Source organism: Gouania willdenowi, unplaced genomic scaffold (assembly GCF_900634775.1).
Source record: "Gouania willdenowi unplaced genomic scaffold, fGouWil2.1 scaffold_3_arrow_ctg1, whole genome shotgun sequence".
Classification (NCBI taxonomy): Eukaryota; Metazoa; Chordata; class Actinopteri; order Blenniiformes; family Gobiesocidae; genus Gouania; species Gouania willdenowi.
In genome coordinates, this window is record NW_021145162.1 from 594,082 (window position 1) to 610,055 (window position 15,974).

General features: G+C 42.4%; 1 protein-coding gene across 1 annotated transcript in view; it reads right to left on the reverse strand.

Annotated features, from left to right (window-relative positions):
* The window catches only part of LOC114460090 (thrombospondin type-1 domain-containing protein 7A-like), a 289,728-nt gene that overhangs the window by 251,407 nt on the left and 22,347 nt on the right, over positions 1–15,974 (reverse strand).

Consider the following 15,974-nt stretch of genomic DNA (forward strand, 5'->3'; position numbering starts at 1 on the left):
TCCCAGAATGGGACAGAGGAACCTATTGTTTTCGCTTTTATTTACTATTATTATTATTATTATTATTATTATTATTATTATTATACGACGACTGTCCAGCCATAAACAAAACTCCATAACCAATTTACCCATAATGCCTTGCGTTCTCAGAGGGCGCCGCTTCTGTGGTCGTCCTACACGAGCAGCTGTAGCGGACAGACGATATGTCGTGTTGACTTCAAAACACTGTAGGATGAATCTTATTAGATGGAAGCACATTGCTATGGCAAATAGAGCAGGCTGTGAAAAGTGGGAGGGGCCTATCATGACAGGAAAATCTTTCGCCATTTCTTGGTAAATGCAATATCTCAGTTGTTTTTACACCAATTTACACCAAATTTGCTCAGGCCAATTCCCAAAACAGTGGTATACGTGACCGTGGGTTACCGCCCCCGGCCGCTTCATCGGAACCTATGACGCCGCTCGTGGCTTTAATTAGGTTCCGATGTCCCAGAATGGGACAGAGGAACCTATTGTTTTCGCTATTATATCGTTTTATTATTATTATACCCCGCCCGCCTTTGATCGCTAATTCGACCCCCTAAAAATGCCCGAAAACTCACCGAAATTTGCACGCACCTCAGGCCTGGCGAAAAATTTGATAATTAGGTGGCGTGAAAAAAAACGGACAGAAAACGCACGCGTAGCGTGCGTTTTCGCCGCCAAAAAAACGATGGAACCGCACGACCGCCAGGTTTGACCGATATGTACGAAAATCGCCACGTGTAGTCTCCGCCCCAGAATGAGCAAAAAGTTACATTGTGACCCCGCCCAAAACCAAACAGGAAGTCAGCCATCTAGGGTCAAAGGTCAAAAATGGCGTTTCGCCCTCGAAACGCATCTGCGCTATCTAGTCTGAGGGGATTCATCCGATTCGCTTAAAACTTGGCAACACCACATAGGACCCATTGAAGATGAAAAGTTATCGAAAGAATTTTCGTATCTGTCACGGTTTGGTCGTGGCGCCGCCACAAAACTGCAATGCTAATTTTCGTTAGCACGCAAAAAATTCCAAATCTCCATAACTCTGACACACAAACTTCGATCAGCTTCAAATTTCACACAAAGGACATGTGCCCAAGCTTGGTCATGACTGCTTTGAAACTTTTCCCATCATGCCTTGTGTTTTCGACCGGTGTCATTTAAGGTCATGTACACGGTTAGCATTTACAGCACGCCGTTCTAGGAAAAAGCTTATAACTCTAGAATGCAAAGTTCAAACTGCTTCATATTTGATACACATGATGACCGTACAGCCATAAACAAAACTCGAGAACCAATTTACCCATAATGCCTTGCGTTCTCAGAGGGCGTCGCTTCTGTGGTCGTCCTACACGAGCAGCTGTAGCGGACAGACGATATGTCGTGTTGACTTCAAAACACTGTAGGATGAACCTACACAGAGGGGAGCAAATTGCTATGGAAGAAAAAACAGGCTGTGATCAGTGGGAGGGGCCTATAATGACACGGGAGAATCCTTCGCCATCAGCACGCTATAATAGGAAAATGCTTATAACGCTTCAATGCAAAGTTCAAACTGCTTCATATTTGATACACACGATGATTGTCCATCCATAAACAACGCTCGATGACCAAATTACCCATCATGGCCAGTGGGAGGGGCCTATAATGACACACGAAAATCCCTCGCCATAACTACGCCATTATACGAAAACGCTTATAACTCTAGAGTGCAAAGTTCAAACTGCTTCATATTTGATACACACGATCACTGTCCAGAGCTAAACAACAAACGATGACCAATTTACCCACAATGCCTTGCGTTCTCAGAGGGCGCCGCTTCTGTGGTCGTCCTACACGAGCAGCTGTAGCGGACAGACGATATGTCGTGTTGACTTCAAAACACTGTAGGATGAATCTTATTAGATGGAAGCACATTGCTATGGCAAATAGAGCAGGCTGTGAAAAGTGGGAGGGGCCTATCATGACACAGGAGAATCCTTCGCCATCAGCACGCTGTAATAGGAAAAAGCTTATAACTCTAGAATGCTAAATTCAAACTGCTTCATATTTGATACACACGACGACTGTCCAGCCATAAACAAAACTCCATAACCAATTTACCCATAATGCCTTGCGTTCTCAGAGGGCGCCGCTTCTGTGGTCGTCCTACACGAGCAGCTGTAGCGGACAGACGATATGTCGTGTTGACTTGAAAACACTGTAGGATGAATCTTATTAGATGGAAGCACATTGCTATGGCAAATAGAGCAGGCTGTGAAAAGTGGGAGGGGCCTATCATGACACAGGAAAATCCCTCGCCATAACTACGCCGTTATACGAAAACGCTTATAACTCTAGAGTGCAAAGTTCAAACTGCTTCATATTTGATACACACGATCACTGTCCAGAGCTAAACAACAAACGATAACCAATTTACCCACAATGCCTTGCGTTCTCAGAGGGCGCCGCTTCTGTGGTCGTTCAACACGAGCAGCTGTAGCGGACAGACGATATGTCGTGTTGACTTCAAAACACTGTAGGATGAACCTACACAGAGGGGAGCAAATTGCTATGGAAGAAAAAACAGGCTGTGGTCAGTGGGAGGAGCCTATAATGACACGGGAGAATCCTTCGCCATCAGCACGCTATAATAGGAAAATGCTTATAACGCTTCAATGCAAAGTTCAAACTTCTTCATATTTGATACACATGATGATTGTCCATCCATAAACAATGCTCGATGACCAAATTACCCATCATGGCCAGTGGGAGGGGCCTATAATGACACACGAAAATCCCTCGCCATAACTACGCCGTTATACGAAAACGCTTGCAACTCCAGAGTGCAAAGTTCAAACTGCTTCATATTTCATACACACGATCACTGTCCAGAGCTAAACAACAAACGATAACCAATTTACCCACAATGCCTTGCGTTCTCAGAGGGCGCCGCTTCTGTGGTCGTCCTACGCCAGCAGCTCTAGCGGCAAGACGACATGTCGTGTTGACTTGAAAACACTGTAGGATGAATCTTATTAGATGGAAGCACATTGCTATGGCAAATAGAGCAGGCTGTGAAAAGTGGGAGGGGCCTATCATGACACAGGAGAATTCTTCGCCATAACTACGCCGTTGTACGAAAACGCTTACAACTCCAGGCCAATTCCCAAATCCCCAACAGTGGTATACGTGACCGTGGGTTACCGCCCCCGGCCGCTTCATCGGAACCTATGACGCCGCTCGCGGCTTTAATTAGGTTCCGATGTCCCAGAATGGGACAGAGGAACCTATTGTTTTCGCTATTATATCGTTTTATTATTATTATACCCCGCCCGCCTTTGATCGCTAATTCGACCCCCTAAAAATGCCTGAAAACTCACCGAAATTTGCACGCACCTCAGGCCTGGCGAAAAATTTGATAATTTGGTGGCGTGAAAAAAAACGGAAAGAAAACGCACGCTATGCGTGCGTTTTCGCCGCCAAAACAAACGATGGAACCACACGACCGCCAGGTCTGACCGATTTGCACGAAAATCGCCACATGTAGTCTTCGCCCCAGAATGAGCAAAAAGTTACATTGTGACCCCGCCCAAAACCAAACAGGAAGTCAGCCATCTTGGGTCAAAGGTCAAAAATGGCGTTTCGCCCCCGAAACGCATCTGCGCTATCTAGTCTGAGGCGATTCATCCGATTCGCTTAAAACTTGGCAACACCACATAGGACCCATTGAAGATGAAAAGTTATCGAAAGAATTTTCGTATCTGTCACGGTTTGGTCGTGGCGCCGCCACAAAAATGCAATGCTAATTTTCGTTAGCACGCAAAAAATTCCAAATCTCCATAACTCTGACACACAAACTTCAATCAGCTTCAAATTTCACACAAAGGACATGTGCCCAAGCTTGGTCATGACTGCTTTGAAACATTTCCCATCATGCCTTGTGTTTTCGACCGGTGTCATTTAAGGTCATGTACACGGTTAGCATTTACAGGACGCCGTTCTAGGAAAAAGCTTATAACTCTAGAATGCAAAGTTCAAACTGCTTCATATTTCATACACACGATCACTGTCCACAGCTAAACAACAAACGATAACCAATTTACCCACAATGCCTTGCGTTCTCAGAGGGCGCCGCTTCTGTGGTCGTCCTACACGAGCAGCTGTAGCGGACAGACGATATGTCGTGTTGACTTCAAAACACTGTAGGATGAATCTTATCAGATGGAAGCACATTGCTATGGCAAATAAAGCAGGCTGTGAAAAGTGGGAGGGGCCTATAATGACACGGGAGAATCCTTCGCCATCAGCACGCTATAATAGGAAAATGCTTATAACGCTTCAATGCAAAGTTCAAACTGCTTCATATTTGATACACACGATGATTGTCCATCCATAAACAACGCTCGATGACCAAATTACCCATCATGGCCAGTGGGAGGGGCCTATAATGACACATGAAAATCCCTCGCCATAACTACGCCATTATACAAAAACGCTTATAACTCTAGAGTGCAAAGTTCAAACTGCTTCATATTTGATACACACGATCACTGTCCACAGCTAAACAACAAACGATAACCAATTTACCCATAATGCCTTGCGTTCTCAGAGGGCGCCGCTTCTGTGGTCGTCCTACACGAGCAGCTGTAGCGGACAGACGATATGTCGTGTTGACTTCAAAACACTGTAGGATGAATCTTATTAGATGGAAGCACATTGCTATGGCAAATAGAGCAGGCTGTGAAAAGTGGGAGGGGCCTATCATGACACAGGAAAATCCCTCGCCATAACTACGCCGTTATACAAAAACGCTTGCAACTCCAGAATGCAAAGTTCAAACTGCTTCATATTTGATACACACGATCACTGTCCAGAGCTAAACAACAAACGATGACCAATTTACCCACAATGCCTTGCGTTCTCAGAGGGCGCCACTTCTGTGGTCGTCCTACACGAGCAGCTGTAGTGGACAGACGATATGTCGTGTTGACTTCAAAACACTGTAGGATGAACCTACACAGAGGGGAGCAAATTGCTATAAAAGAAACAACAGACCGTGGTCAGTGGGAGGGGCCTAAAATGTCACTGCAAAATTCTTCGCCATCAACACGCTGTAATAGGAAAATGCTTATAACGCTCCAATGCAAAGTTCAAACTGCTTCATATTTGATACACACGATGATTGTCCATCCATAAACAACGCTCGATGACCAAATTACCCATCATGGCCAGTGGGAGGGGCCTATAATGACACACGAAAATCCCTCGCCATAACTACGCCATTATACGAAAACGCTTATAACTCTAGAGTGCAAAGTTCAAACTGCTTCATAATTGATACACACGATCACTGTCCAGAGCTAAACAACAAACGATGACCAATTTACCCACAATGCCTTGCGTTCTCAGAGGGCGCCGCTTCTGTGGTCGTCCTACACGAGCAGCTGTAGCGGACAGACGATATGTCGTGTTGACTTCAAAACACTGTAGGATGAATCTTATTAGATGGAAGCACATAGCTTTGGCAAATAGAGCAGGCTGTGAAAAGTGGGAGGGGCCTATCATGACACAGGAAAATCCCTCGCCATAACTACGCCGTTATACGAAAACGCTTATAACTCTAGAGTGCAAAGTTCAAACTGCTTCATATTTGATACACACGATCACTGTCCAGAGCTAAACAACAAACGATAACCAATTTACCCACAATGCCTTGCGTTCTCAGTGGGCGCCGCTTCTGTGGTCGGCCTACACGAGCAGCTGTAGCGGACAGACGATATGTCGTATTGACTTCAAAACACTGTAGGATGAACCTACACAGAGGGTAGCAAATTGCTATGGAAGAAAAAACAGGCTGTGATCAGTGGGAGGGGCCTATAAAGACACGGGAGAATCCTTCGCCATCAGCACGCTATAATAGGAAAATGCTTATAACGCTTCAATACAAAGTTCAAACTGCTTCATATTTGATACACACGATGATTGTCCATCCATGAACAACGCTCGATGACCAAATTACCCATCATGGCCAGTGGGAGGGGCCTATAATGACACACGAAAATCCCTCGCCATGACTACGCCGTTTTAAGAAAACGCTTATAACTCTAGAATGCAAAGTTCAAACTGCTTCATATTTGATACACACGATCACTGTCCAGAGCTAAACAACAAACGATAACCAATTTACCCACAATGCCTTGCGTTCTCAGAGGGCGCCGCTTCTGTGGTCGTCCTACACGAGCAGCTGTAGCGGACAGACGATATGTCATGTTGACTTGAAAACACTGTAGGATGAATCTTATTAGATGGAAGCACATTGCGATGGAAAATCTACCAGGTTGTGAAAAGTGGGAGGGGCCTATCATGACACAGGAGAATCCTTCGCCATCAGCACTCTGTAATAGGAAAAAGCTTATAACTCTAGAATGCTAAATTCAAACTGCTTCATATTTGATACACACGACGACTGTCCAGCCATAAACAAAACTCCATAACCAATTTACCCATAATGCCTTGCGTTCTCAGAGGGCGCCGCTTCTGTGGTCGTCCTACACGAGCAGCTGTAGCGGACAGACGATATGTCGTGTTGACTTCAAAACACTGTAGGATGAATTTTATTAGATGGAAGCACATTGCTATGGCAAATAGAGCAGGCTGTGAAAAGTGGGAGGGGCCTATCATGACAGGAAAATCTTTTGCCATTTCTTGGTAAATGCAATATCTCAGTTGTTTTTACACCAATTTACACCAAATTTGCTCAGGCCAATTCCCAAAACAGTGCTATACGTGACCGTGGGTTACCGCCCCCGGCCGCTACATCGGAACCTATGACGCCGCTCGCGGCTTTAATTATTATTATACCCCGCCCGCCTTTGATCGCTAATTCGACCCCCTAAAAATGCCCGAAAACTCACCGAAATTTGCACGCTCCTCAGGCCTGGCGAAAAATTTGATAATTTGGTGGCGTGAAAAAAAACGGACAGAAAACGCACGCGTAGCGTGCGTTTTCGCCGCCAAAACAAACGATGGAACCACACGACCGCCAGGTCTGACCGATTTGCACGAAAATCGCCACATGTAGTCTTCGCCCCAGAATGAGCAAAAAGTTACATTGTGACCCCGCCCAAAACCAAACAGGAAGTCAGCCATCTTGGGTCAAAGGTCAAAAATGGCGTTTCGCCCTCGAAACGCATCTGCGCTATCTAGTCTGAGGGGATTCATCCGATTCGCTTAAAACTTGGCAACACCACATAGGACCCATTGAAGATGAAAAGTTATCGAAAGAATTTTTGTATCTGTCACGGTTTGGTCGTGGCGCCGCCACAAAAATGCAATGCTAATTTTCGTTAGCACGCAGAAATGTCCAAATCTCCATAACTCTGACACACAAACTTCGATCAGCTTCAAATTTCACACAAAGGACATGTGCCCAAGCTTGGTCATGACTGCTTTGAAACATTTCCCATCATGCCTTGTGTTTTCGACCGGTGTCATTTAAGGTCACGTACACGGTTAGCATTTACAGGACGCCGTTCTAGGAAAAAGCTTATAACTCTAGAATGCAAAGTTCAAACTGCTTCATATTTGATACACATGATGACCGTACAGCCATAAACAAAACTCGAGAACCAATTTACCCATAATGCCTTGCGTTCTCAGAGGGCGCCACTTCTGTGGTCGTCCAACACGAGCAGCTGTAGCGGAGAGACGATATGTCGTGTTGACTTCAAAACACTGTAGGATGAACCTACACAGAGGGGAGCAAATTGCTATGGAAGAAAAAAAAGGCTGTGATCAGTGGGAGGGGCCTATAATGACACATGAAAATCCCTCGCCATAACTACGCCGTTATACAAAAACGCTTATAACTCTAGAGTGCAAAGTTCAAACTGCTTCATATTTGATACACACGATCACTGTCCAGAGCTAAACAACAAACGATAACCAATTTACCCACAATGCCTTGCGTTCACAGAGGGCGACGCTTCTGTGGTCGTCCTACACGAGCAGCTGTAGCGGACAGACGATATGTCGTGTTGACTTCAAAACACTGTAGGATGAACCTACACAGAGGGGAGCAAATTCCTATTGAAGAAACAACAGACTGTGGTCAGTGGGAGGGGCCTATAATGTCACTGGAAAATTATTCGCCATCAACACGCTGTAATAGGAAAATGCTTATAACGCTTCAATGCAAAGTTCAAACTGCTTCATATTTGATACACACGATGATTGTCCATCCATGAACAACGCTCGATGACCAAATTACCCATCATGGCCAGTGGGAGGGGCCTATAATCACACAGGAAAATCCCTCGCCATAACTACGCCGTTATACGAAAACGCTTATAACTCTAGATTGCAAAGTTCAAACTGCTTCATATTTGATACACATGATGACCGTACAGCCCCAAACAACAAACGATAACCAAAAACACCCACAATGCCTTGCGCTCTCAGAGGGCGCCGCTTCTTGGGCCGTCCTACGCCAGCAGCTCTAGTGGCAAGACGACATGTCGTGTTGACTTCGAAACACTGTAGGATGAATCTTATTAGATGGAAGCACATTGCTATGGCAAATAGAGCAGGCTGTGAAAAGTGGGAGGGGCCTATCATGACACAGGAAAATCCTTCGCCATAGCTACGCCGTTATACGAAAACGCTTACAACTCCAGGCCAATTCCCAAATCCCCAACAGTGGTATACGTGACCGTGGGTTACCGCCCCCGGCCGCTTCGTCGGAACCTATGACGCCGCTCGCGGCTTTAATTGTTATTATTTTCATGAACTGCAATGTATTTGTACAAGTTATAAATATGTATTAATTACTTATAGTGTTGTTTGGTGATAAAAGTACATGAACAAAAGCGTATAACTAAGTAAAAAACTAATAAATGAAGCTAGAATTTATATGGTTGAATTTAGAAATAATCTGTTTTCTTTGCACATTAATTTATGTTGAACTGATATAAATAATCAACTTAGGATAATAAATCCACTGTCTTTTAAAAACTAAAATCTATCTGACAATAATGTTTCTTCTCCAACATAATAAACCATAGAGGATAAAATACAATAAACAGGAAGTGATTCCCTGAGAAAACTATATTTGTGTATTATCACTGGTGTTTTATGAGATTGATCCTGGGACCCTCGTCATGTCGTAGGTATGCCCCCGTACTTTCCTAAAATTCATCGTAATAACATGAACATTGACACAGAAGTAGACCATGACAAGACAAGTAAAAAATATTATTCAGACCTAGCCAAAAAAATACACAGGAAGTCTTGAACTGAAAATTGAAAATTGCAAAATTGCTATTTTCGCTCACATTGTATTTGAAGGCATTTCTTCAAGAACGTTTCACTGACAGGTTCAACATCATCAGATCATTTAGAGACGTGGGACACCAAAAGTGATCCATGGATTTTTGATCACTTTTATGGTGTTTGTAAGGCGGAGCCAAGAATTTTGTCCTAATTTCTTTTCAGCTCAATGTGAAAAAAACGAAAATTTGCCCGTTAGCGCCCCCTACAGAGTGAAGACAATTTAATATGGGTGGGTGTGATTGTGTTATTTTGTATCAAGATACTCTCCCAATTTTAACCACATTCACCATTTGTCATGTCCATTATTTACCAGTTTAAACTAATTGTTCTAATATTGACGCTTTAAACCCTTTTTACCATTTTTTCTGTCTGTTTTTATCCACTATAATTTACAACTTTTAACAATTTCTGTGATTTTTAAAATCTCATTTCACCTCCTTTTCCACCATTTTTAGTCACTTTGAACCATTTTATTAATGATTAAAACCAGGATTTCCATCTTTAAGATGACTATAATAATAATAATAATAAACGTTCCTGGATAACAGTGGATATTATTCAGATGAATAAATAAATGTGGTTATCACAGATTCATAGAACAATGGACCATCATTTTACTGACTTTATGGATGGACCCCAAAAATCTCTCCTTTATTCCCCCTTATAGATGGTCTAAAATAATGACACAATCACTGAAACATTAATCTAAATGTATTCATGTTGTGTCTCTTTTTCACAGAACTATAAAGTTAAACATGTGTAAGATGGAGACAACCTAAAACGACCTAATGTATAATTATATATCATATCATTATTGATATTGTTTTCTTTCTGTTAAGGATTAAGGTTGATATTCTGCTAAGAGTGTTTAAGCTGCTTATTACATCAATATCTATAATTATCGTTATGATCTACAGCTCACATTTAAACACTAACCTGAGTGTGTTAAACTTTCAGTGTTTCTAACTAATGAGAAACAACTATAGCTGCTCTAACACAGCCGTCACTTTAGCTGTTACCATGGAGACAGCTGTCAGCAAGCTCCCAAATGGGGTCGGCTTGACTGACAGCACACACACACACACACACATGTAGCAGCTGGTACCTCAATGCTAACATGTAGCAACAAGCATCTCAATGTTAACATGTAGCAGCTAGCACATCAATGCTAACATGTCGCAAGTACCTCAATGCTAACATGTAGCAGCAAGCAACTCAATGCTAACGTGTTGTAGCTAGCACCTCAATATTAACATGTAGCAGCTAGTGTTCAATGCTAACATGTAGCAGCTAGCACCTCAATGCTAACATGTAGCAGCTAGCACCTCAATATTAACATGTAGCAGCTAGTGTTCAATGCTAACATGTAGCAGCTAGCACCTCAATGCTAACATGTAGCAGCTAGTACATCAATGCTAACATGTAGCAGCTAGCACCTCAATGCTAACATGTAGCAGCTAGCACCTAAATATTAACATGTAGCAGCTAGTGTTCAATGCTAACATGTAACAGCTAGCACCTCAATGCTAATATGTAGCAGCTAGCACCTCAATATTAACATGTAGCAGCTAGTGTTCAATGCTAAAATGTAGCAGCTAGCACCTCAATGCTAACATGTAGCAGCTAGCACCTCAATATTAAAAGTAGCAGCTAGTGTTCAATGCTAACATGTAGCAGCTTGCACCTCAATGCTAACATGTAGCAGCTAGTACATCAATGCTAACATGTAGCAGATAGCACCTCAATGCTAACATGTAGCAGCTAACACCTAAATATTAACATGTAGCAGCTAGTGTTCAGTGCTAACATGTAGAAGCTAGCACCCCAATTCTAACATATAGCAGCTAGTACATCAATGCTAACATGTAGCAGATAGTACCTCAATGCTAACATGTAGCAGAAAGTACCTCAATGCTAACATGTAGCAGCTAGCACCTCAAAGGTCTCAATACAGTTTTTATGGATATCTTCCACACTAAAATTAATAGTCGTACACTATTAGTAAAACCTTACACTGAAGAAGTAAAACATCAGCCCATATTTGTACAACTATAAACACATTATTAACCTCACACTTGTTGCTAAACTCTACACAGTGATTTGTAAAACATTAAACACACTTAACATACATTACACACATAAATCTATCATGAAGTCACTTCCTTAAATACCAAAGCACTGACTGTCACATGACCACACCGTCCAACCAATTGGTTCAACACAGTCATCAGGTGTGAAAACACTGGTTTGTTTAATTGTAGACACACTAATCAGGTGTGTAGGCCCTATAAAAAGCAGCAGGTGAGTTCATCGTCTTCAAGCACAATGGAAAGAGTCAGAGAAAGAGTAAGACGAGGAGGAGGAGGACGAGGAGAAAGAGGAGGACCAGGAGGAGAAAGAGGAATCAACAGAGGAAGAGAAGGAGGCCATGCTGGAGGTAGAGGAAGAGGAAGACAAGAAGGTTCTCAAAGAGGACCTAATCTGACCAATGAGATCAACACTGGTTGACCACGTTATCAACCACTGCCTGACGCTGAGGGAGGCTGGACTGTGAGTACAGTCACATCTAAGCTGATATACAGTAACAAGTGTGATAAGAACATTTCTACTGGAAAATAGGTTTTATAAAAATATCATCATATCAAAAACATCTGCATGTTTCAGTAACTGCTTACAGTACTGTAATATATGCACTATCAGCACTTCTGTTACTGTTTCCTGTGAAATGACTTGTATTGTAAACTGTTCTTTTTTTTCTAGGATTGAGGGTCAGGAACGACAAGGGGGAGGGGCCTCCATGTTCACAGAACAGTAAGAGAGGGAGATAGTAAACATGGTTTTAATCAACAATGTAATAACACTTGTCATGGCAAATTTTATATTCATCATCATATCCTCAAATGTATGTTCATGTGTACAATTTGTCATGTTTTAATACATGACGACTCCATTAATCTTTACACTTTTGAACAGCTGAATCATGATTAAACAGTACAGATCGTATTATTCTCAGTGCAGCACAGTCTCTGCCAAGGCTCACATGCAGACACACACTGACGCACACACTTATCAAGACAGATAAAGACTGGAGCCAAACCTTCTCATAACATCTTCATCATCCTCAAATCTTTCCACTATTGGGCATCTGACTCCCTCCCTTTTGTCTCTCACTGTTGGGACCTTTTCTTATCTGTATAAAAAGCTTAAGCTTTGAAACTGTTGGAGCGGGGCGCGGCACTTCCTTTGGACGTCCGCCTGGACGGACGCTAATTTTGTTTCACTTTGTTCCACTTTGTATTCTTTTATTTAGTTTAGAATAAAATCATTTTTTATTAAATCATCAATGCTTCTCCTGGATTCTATCATTCAACCAGAGCAATGAATCATGTCTCAAATGAGGTCAACCGTAAATTCTGCCGTAACAATTGGCGATCACGAACAGGACCATCTTCTGTCCACCCCTCGGACAGAGACTGGAGCACGAACCATCGGTTGAACCTCAAACACCAATTCGGACTAAGGTAAAGCTGCCTTTATAAATATATATATATATGTAAATTTTCATTTACATATATATATATTCGCTCTGTGTTGATTTTTTTTTTGAACCAGTCAAGCATTGTATTGATTTTCAGCTTTGAGCTTTGATTTTGATCCTCAGCTGTTCTGTGTTTTGACGCAGTGAATAGCCATGAGAAAGGCTCAAATGGTTGAGGTTCTGTGCTTTTTAATGCTGTAGGTTCTCTCTGGTTTTCTTCGGGCTCGGATATTTTGTTTAGGTCATTATTTACTTTGGTTTTGTTCGGACTCCCACAGCCTGTGAGGTCCTGACCATAGATAGACGGGCAACCAAAGTTTCCAAAACATCCCAGCGGTGCCATGATCTGAGTTCACCTCTGTACCGAAAGCAAAATAGATTAAAACCCCGAACCTAACCTAAATTGTGTTTCTGTGAATCAAACAGATGAACAACCCAATAAACAAATAATATATGCATACGCATATACAATCTTGGTATGATGTGAACTCAGATCATGCTTTCAGGCGAGTTTTACTTTTTTTTTATCTTTGTTTTTATTTTGTTTAAACGTGGAATCAGATTTCTCCCTTTGGCTTGGCTTTAATGCTTTCATTTGACGAGTGTCAGCTTTTGAGAAAGGGAGAGAAATACAGAGAGCCAAACACACACACACGTCGCTGCTGTGTTTTTCTTTTTTTTTGGACGTGTGGCCACACACACACACACACACACACACGTACAGAGAGAGAGAAAGGGACAGAGAGAGAGCACACACACAGGCACGCGCACGGGCGCACGCACACGCACAGAGAGCCACACCCAACAGAGAGAGAGAGAGAGGTGGCGCCCCTCACTGGCCAGTTTAGTGCACTACACACTTGTGACACAACATTGTGATTTCTCACTTCTCCCCTGCCGATAGAATAGTGCCATTACACACAGACACTATTTTTATTTTTATTTTAAATTTTATTTTGATTTCATGTTTGATGGGCAACACACACACACACACACAGATGAATACAGTATTTCATTTTATTTTATTTTAATATTACTGTTACCATCATTATCATTTTTTATTATTTAAATTGTTAGTTTCTGTTGGCTTTGTGGTTGTCCCCTGAAGAAACGACATCTTCAATGAAAGAATGAAATCACCTTCAACTCTTACGCTAATGGAATGTCAACATCATTCAAAGGACCAAGCATCAGAAGGAAATGGACAATCAAAGGTGTGTGACCTTTCAGGACTCAAGGACTCAACTCCCATTCAGCAAAGCAATGCTGAAATAACTCGCTCAGTCCCAAGTCAACTCTTCATCGTCTATGAATGGGCCGCATGCCAATGCTGGATTAACACATCCTGCCCCATCATCAAAGACTGAGAACCTGTGGGCGTCGGAGTGGTTGGACACTCCCCCACCAATGAGTTGCGAGTTAAATGCCACGACTACTGCCTGAATGATGGGCAGCAACTGCAGACTGGTCACACGTCTGCTGGAAATCTTCACCAAAAAGACACTGTTTCAAAAGCCACAAGGATACCAAGCAACAAGAAGTCCACCACAGCCTTTGGTGGTAGAGCTAAATCACTTTAGCCTTGAACTTTGGCATGGAGGGGGACAACTAGCAAATAGCCAACAAGCTTCTCCTTCGCACAATACTAACCCCTCTATCTTCTGACTGTGCACTAGATTATTTTGTTTTCATTTATTCTCTCACACGCAGACAGACCAGACATACAGTCACACACCCACATTCATAACTATGAGAAACACAGAACTTCACACAGAACCCTTCTGTTTGCCACATGAGATCAAGTGTGCCCATCATTTATCTTTGCTTTTATTCATTATGTTGCTCATTTATTTACACTGCTTTGGCCTTTATGAGAAAACAACAAACAAAGGGGAAGAAAATAGTGTTACTGATAAGGTTGTTTTTGTTTGCTTTTCTTTCATTTATTTTCTTGATTGAGGGGAGGCCCCCCACAATGCAAGATATGGTTACATCCGCTGAAGACAGAGCCCTCTGTTGCCTCAGCTTTTGGAGCTGAAGTTTTAATTTTTATTGGCCATGATTTTTTTGAGCTCATACGTTTTTCTCCTTTGTTATTTCTGAACGATTCTTCTTTTTCTCTTTTGTTTTTACTCAATTTCAGGAAAATTGAGACAGAGATTGAGGACTGCAGCCTCAACAAGTTTAAATTTTGACATTTTTTTGACCGATACCCTCGTAAACAATCTGTACCTTACCCTTTTTGAAGCTGCTTGCGACAGACAGCCTAGTTCAACATTCATTGTTTTCATTTTGCGCGTTTCCCCCTTACCGCGTCGGACTGTCTGGCCGGCCCAAAGCCACTCGACAGCATGGGGGGGGGTACCAAATTTTTCCTGAGAAAAAATGTCCCATTAGTTGCTATGAGTACATAGGCAATTACTTTTCAAACAAGAAGTCCTGGTTTAATGTGCAGAAAAAGGATAGACCTTGCTAGGGAAAGCACTCTTAGGGGGATAGTGGTCCACCTGATTTGATACATGCTTGGTAACCGAAGACCGTTCTGAACAAATTTCTACGTTCCCTTAGAGTGAGGGTTATTAGAGGTTGCGTGCTCCGTTCAATCTTAAGAAGTGCCCAAAAGAAAGTCCTGACAGTCTGCGTTGGTTTATAATTCTCCTGCTAATTCGGAGGGTTTTTTTAATCTCCGGAGTAACGAGTGGTCGAGTTTGAAATTCTCCCTAGCTTTATATTTTAAATAAAGACACAGGTCGAGAGGTTACCCTTCCCCCATACTCCTCCCAACTTTATATTTTTCTTAAAGTCAGAAGTTGGAAGGTTCCTTGGAAATTCTCCCTAGCTTTATATTTTAAATAAAGACACAGGTCGAGAGGTTACCCTTCCCCCATACTCCTCCCAACTTTATATTTTTCTTAAAGTCAGAAGTTGGAAGGTTCCCTGGAAATTCTCCCTACTTTATATTCTCATAAGGCAAGGTTGAGAGGGTCTCCGGCTAATTCAGATATTTGTTTTAAGTTTCTGGAATTTGCAGCTGTTGAGAGTTTCCCGCGGTTTGGTACCGCGGTTGAGTTTGTTGTTAGGCATGGCCATGCGATTCCTGCCT